Source organism: Cibotium barometz, chromosome 52 (genome assembly GCF_041138505.1).
Source record: "Cibotium barometz isolate CiBa-2024 chromosome 52, ASM4113850v1, whole genome shotgun sequence".
In the NCBI taxonomy this organism is placed as follows: Eukaryota; Viridiplantae; Streptophyta; class Polypodiopsida; order Cyatheales; family Cibotiaceae; genus Cibotium; species Cibotium barometz.
This window is the reverse complement of record NC_141097.1, coordinates 17,891,013-17,897,999: the sequence shown is the minus strand read 5'-3', so window position 1 is coordinate 17,897,999 and position 6,987 is coordinate 17,891,013.

Sequence of the window (6,987 nt, the reverse complement as noted above, 5' to 3'; positions counted from 1 at the left end):
CATCACATCGCATCCATTTACTTCCCATCACATCCATTTACATTCATTCAGATCCACATCACATCCATTTACATTCATTCAGATCCACATCACATCTTATCACATCCACTTTTAGTACAGTTTCTCTACTTTCGATATACTGATAGGACTTTTCTAAGTTTTTGCCAGTTGCTTGACCTAGTTAAAGGTACTTTTTCTCGATCCTATTAAATCTAAGTATCAGAGTGTTGTTGAAGATTTAAAAAGGGAAAATAAACCTTATCAAAATTGAATAGTAAAAACTCAGAAAGAGCGTTTACATATTGTATTTTCATTCCTTAAGCTTCATTAATGAGAACTAATTCTAAACTTCCGTTTACTCATTTGATCCTCGATCCTCCCAGGGATTATAGATTCCCTTTTCTGAATAAGAATTATCCAAGTTTTCTTGATGGATATTTTCACATTCTTTCTCAAGTAAGATATATTCAATATTCTTCTTTTTGAATAAAAGATTCATGGATTTACAAAAAATCAATTCTACCTATATTTTCCAATAAAAATAATAATACTCAAAATTCCACTTTTGATAAATACTCATAATTTGAATTATGCCAAAAATTTCTCTTTTAATATTTAATTATTTGGATCTCGAATATCATGGGAATTCCTCTTTTTGCATAAAAATAAATTTACCAAAAATTACTCGTCTTATAATCAATTAATTATGCATAATTACAAAAAATATTTCCTATGAATATGATGAAAATCATTCTTTTTGCATAGGATGTCTAATCCTAGAATATGGTAGGAAGTACTCTTTTAGCATTATGCATAAAAATAAGATATGTATTATTTTCTAAAATTTTTACCATAGCTTCGCTGCTATTATTGATAATTCTCAATTTTTTTCTAAAAGAATAAAAGCCTGTAATGAAAATATGATAGTAGTTCCTCTTTTATGCTTAAAATCAAACTATGAATTTAAATCATAATTTTAACCAACATAACTATGATTATCCCAATAGATTAAGCTAATTTCAACATTCCTCTTTTCCCAAATTGTTAGGATAATTCAATTCTCATTTAGAATGAATTAAAGTTTAACTACTCATAAATAATCTAAAAGAATTAACCATTATTTTAATAGCATAAAATCATGAAAATATCATTTTCTTAATCTCTAGCTCATCAAGCCTAGAGTTTAGCTTTGAATTAAGAGATTAACATTGAGAAGCATCATTTTCCAAGAGATTTAGCTAGAAAGATGGCTACTCTTTTAGAGAGAGAGATTTACTTAAGAAAGTATTACAAATAAGCATAAAGATTAACTTTCTATTAATTAAACATTAAGACTCTTAGGAAAAGCTTGATTTGAATTAAAAGAATCATTTAGAAAGCTTCTCAAGCTTGAGAGGGATTGAGAAGAAGAAAGTCATTGAGATAATTTGAAAAAAAATCACATAAATCGATTTTACCTCCAAGTTTATCTTTTTCTCTATTTTAGCAGTGAAGCCCCCCACCAATCAATTGGTCCATCAAGAGGAGAAGAGCAACTCCCAGATTTGTTGGAGAGAGAGAGAAGCTCCAAGCTCCCAAGAGAGAGGAAAATTTAAGGGATAATAGAAAATATAATTATTTTAATATAATACTAGCATAGTATAACTTCAATATAAAAATACAAAGGAATGAGAGTCTATTTATAGGCGAGGGAGGCCACTAACTAAGTCCAACTGGGTTCTGGAATTTTCTAGGTTCAGTTTGACTCAATTTGGACAAGATTTGTTTTGAATTAAAAAACCCTTCCACACATGTGAAAAAGTCACCTACCTCAAAGGTCCCCCTTTCCTTATTACAAGGTGTCAAAAATGCACCATTTCTCCAAAATATCTCATTTTTTAAAAGTAATATCTCTTAATTTTTAACTAATAAACCTTGTACTCAATCAACTCTTCATCTTATGTGAGCATTTACTCATTTTTGGGTATTTTCTTTTATTATTTGGATTTATGTCATCCCAACACTTGGATTAATCCAATTGGCCCATTGGAATCTTAACTAGACCATAATCCAAAAAATTATGAAAATGTAGACCCTTAGGCTAAGGTCCCTTATACACATTTTCAATTAATTCCTAATGCACATTGGAAAGTTCATTTTGAACTTTTGTTTTAGGGGAATCCATTTTAGAATTTTTATATCCAAAGATATTTCAATTTTGAATTACCTCTCTCTAGGCCAAAACAAGGTAAAACAAGATCATTCTTCCATTTCAGAGAGGGGATGATTACAAGAACAAAAGGAGAGGTTCTTACACCTTTACATCTCAAAAGCTGGAGGGAGAAATCTTACACTTTTGGGAGGCATTACTTTTTACCTCTTCTGGCTTCTTGTATATGAGAACAACATGCTTGAATGTGGTTGGGTTTTGCAATGAGCAACTCTTCATGTTGAGTTTTCTAGAGGGTTCCCTCCATATCGTGATTTCATTGTGTGTCTGCTTTTCAAAGCCCTCTTACCCTTCCCTAATGGTGTAGATTGCTACACCAAGAGGTTTATTGTGAAATATCTAGTAGGATCGCCAGGTGTTTCTTGCTAATCTCCCTATTAGCAGAATGGCAAGACAACAGTCTGTGGTGGCAGACTAGTTAGGCAATGCCAAGGGAGGCATGAGGACTCCCGCCAGAGGTTCAGGGTTCAAACACCAATTCTAAAGTGGTTACAGGGAATTCTTCGAACCTCTCTCTCGTGGACAAGCTTGAGTGCAGTGAATGTGCATCACTCCCTTCCTCACTCAGCTCTCACTTAGCATGCACACATGAGTAGAACTAAAACATAATCATTCACATTATAGAGTAACAATTGACACAACAAGGATGAGTAATAACAAGTGTGCCCCTTGATCCATTCCAAAAGTATTACTAGTGAGACAGAAGACATTTGTAAGACTCTGACACATTACAAGCTCCATGATATGATAATCAATTAACATTGCAAGAGCTTACAAGGATACACTGTAGCACACACACCATGAGTCTACACATGCACACACACCAACACACTCTCCTCATCCATCTCTCTTCTCTCTTCTTCAGTAGTTGATCACTCTTTTAACTCATGCCTTCTTGATCTTGGCAATAGCTCCAAGGTGGTTACAGTCCACTGCCTCTACACGTGTGACACCGAAGTGGTGCTCACATCGTGTGTTGTGGGTTGACTGCTCCGCCAACTGCCACTGACCCTTCCACTGCTATTGCAGCGCCACAAGCGCAACAAGGATGTAAGATCCCTAATACCCTCGTATAGAGTTTATGTGCAATAAATTTTAACTAGTAATTTTTGAGGAGAGAGAAAGTGATAAAAGTATTCTTGCACTAGGAGACTTGCAAATAAAAAGGAAACATGCTTGGGAAAATTTGAGGCATATTTTGTTGGAATATTAGGAAATTTTAGCTTGGCCCTAATATCAACTTTAGAAGTACATGTGTAAGAATAGCACTATGTGTGTGTGTGTGTGTGTGTGTGTGCACATGTATATGTGAGTATACCATAATAAGCAAATTATACAAATAAGTTGACTTGGTCAAAGATAAATAAAATAATGAGAAACTCTACTGATCAAGGATCCCTTGGAAGGAGATAAAAATTTAACACTTAAACCCAATGTACATGTGATGTACATGAATTGAAACACCTGGTAAACAAAGGAAATTAGGAAAACCAACATTGCCATTAAATTCAAAAGGTAGGATTTATCCTCGATCCCAGGGCCTTAGCTTAGGTGTTGGGGAAAACCTCACTAAAATGATTTAAATACACCTAGGCTAAGGTTTGTATTATTTAATAAAGAGAAAAGGGCAACTTAATTAAATGGGTTGTGGGCTAAGGTTAAAGGGTTGAGATAAAACTAAGGTTTCTTGTAATGCCATGTGGAATTAGGCAATTGATTTGTGGAAATGGTAAGTAGTATTCTAGCTTGTGGTTTTGGATAGAGGGTGTTTACCAAAGTGGTTTGGTGGTGTTAGGCTCCTTATTCTATTATTTTACTAAGTGATACTTGAGTTCACCTTAGTCTAGACCACAATTTGAGATTCATGCATGAGTTTAGCTCCCTTTTTCCTTAAGTAAGATGGAGTTAACTAAGGTGCATGGTGGCTATACCATACTGGGGGCCTTCCCATGCATAAAGGAGGATGTTCCCTTATAAAAAGACCCCCCCTAGCTCTTCATTTTCACAAACCTCCCTTCTCGAGTTCTACATGCTAGAACTTTGCTTATTTACTACCCTACAACATTGATATTAACTCTACCACATATAGTACCTAGTGAAGTTGACATTTTTTAGGATTTAATTCACTTTTTTGGAGCTTGGGCTTGGTGTTGCTTCCAAGAAGAAGGGAGTGGAGAAGAAGAGGACCCTTGGGCAAGCTTTGGTGACTTACATCACATCCTCATCCCAATTAATCAAGCTCACATCAAGTAGGTTCAATTTTCATTCAAAATTTTAAATTATTCTAAAGTATAGTATATCCTTTCCATCTCCTAAATTGAATTTGATTTTCCTATTAGTTGTCTTTCACTTTTATTTTTTTTGCAAAAAGCTTACAACCAATAGGAACTAATAATTAGTACTCAAAATCCCCCCTTCCCCTTTTCTCAAATTACCTTGGAATAAGTACTCAAAAATCCCCCCTTCCCCTTTTCTCAAATTACCTTGGAATGTTAGAATAAGTAATTGTGGTTTTCAACCTTAGTCTTTAATTCTTAACAAAGAGAGTTAATTAGAATCCTTCTCTTTGGCTAAAACCTTACAGAGTGCATTTCTGTAAATAAATTACAGAAACGGACCTTAGGATATAACCTTAGCTTAATAAGTGTTGACAATAGTGTAACTTGCTTAAGTTAATTTGGAAGGATGATTAAACCCAAATTCAACCTTAGCTTAAGTTAAATTAGAAGGGTGATTCAACCTTATAGACTTGAAGATTTGATGTATCTATGATATTTTGATGTTATTCTACATTTTAAAACTTCTAATTATAACAACTAGTTTTTGTGGGGTGTGTGTACTCTATTTTCTTGATTGTCACATGTGTGCGTAACGAAAAGGAATATCAATTACGGGTACATGAGTTCACACTGTTGAACTACACACCAAACACAACCCTAAAAGGATGGGCCAAACACAACCCTAGAAGGATGGGCCAAATGGACCATGTACATGTGAAAGGGACCAATTCAGTTAGCTTGTGGGTGAAGCTTCTCTAGAACTTAGTTTTGTGTTAAACCACTTGTTTTAATAAAAATAACTAGGTGGTATTGAGTTGTATGGAATCTATCAAATGGCACTTGCCTATGAAGTAATTAATCAATCTTATTTTCTAACCTTGTTGTCTCTCTTGTGTGCACACAACCCTTTTTACCATTTCTTACTCATCATGTGTTTTAATCTTGTATTAATCTTTGAGCCTCCCTAGCTCACATACATCCTCAACCATTTTTCTAACATGGTATCTAGAGCCAAGTAATGAGGGAAAGAAGTTTTCTTGGTGGGTCATCTCATTTATAGCTTTTTGACTTTTTCTCCACAAAGCTCCAAAGCTTCTAGCCATACCCACAGCTTGTGGAGGATTCAGTGCTCCCAGCTCACTCAACCATTGCCCACTAAACTTCGTGAGAATCTTCCCTACCTCTACGCACCCCAGCTTTTCAACCTAATTAGGCCGATTAGCTCTCTATCGCCGCGCCATTGCCGCCTTTCCCAAATCAGCCTATTTTTTGGTCATACAATGAATTCGGCATCTAGAGCCCGCCATCGCCTAATTATTCATAGTTGCAGGTGTGCCCATATGCAACCTTGCTTGCCCTGAGAGGGATTTGTCAATAGTCTCCTCAACTAGGAGAACCAAGCTTCTCAACAGAGCTACGTTTTTCACAACCATAGCCACAAGCTCTTATAATCATAATTAGCGATTAAATATCACTAATATTACCTTATTTTTGGCTTATCAAGTGTTGTCTCTAAGCCTTATCACTTGTTCCATCTTAATATTGGTCTTGGCCTCTCTCGCAAGGCCCAACAAGTTTTTTGACATCAAATCCAAGCCTTTCACAAGCTTCTAGTTCAAATCTCTCATTCAATAAGAGCTTCAATCTTCAAGGTGACTCTAAGCCTTATCACTTGTTCCATCTTAATATTGGTCTTGGCCTCTCTCGCAAGGCCCAACAAGTTTTTTGACATCAAATCCAAGCCTTTCACAAGCTTCTAGTTCAAATCTCTCATTCAATAAGAGCTTCAATCTTCAAGGTGACTCAAGTTTAAGTCAAAATCTCTTCAATATTTGCTCTCAAGTGTGTTGTTAAACTCTCTCAACCCTAATGGGCTCATATGATACTACCTTCCGCTTCAAGGGGCAAAACCTCCACACTTGGCAAACTCGCATATGAAGCTCATCCTCATGAAGAAAGACCTCAATACTTGCTCTCAAGTGTGTTGTTAGCTCATCCTCATGAAGAAAGACCTCAATACTTGCTCCCAAGTGTGTTGTTAAACTCTCTCAACCCTAATGGGCTCATATGATACTACCTTCCGCTTCAAGGGGCAAAACCTCCCACACTTGGCAAACTCGCATATGAAGCTCATCCTCATGAAGAAAGACCTATGGAGCATCACAAGTGGAAAGGAGAAGAAGCCAAGGTACCAAGCTCCTATTCTGGCATGGGAAACCAGAGATGAAAAAGCAAAAGCTGTCATAACTCTTGAGCTAGATAACACATACATTCACCATGTGGATGGGTGTGAATCTTACAAGGCTTCATGAGATCAATTGGACACCTATTTGGGGCTCAATGTAGGAGCTCTAAGTTTGGTTTGCTCATTGAGTTTTTAAACTTGGTATGAAGTCTATAACTTCTCTTGCATCTCATCTTAACTATATACAAAGTCTTATGACCCAAATTGCAAGCATCTCACTAAAGGTGGATGAAGACGTTGCCATTGTGGTGCTT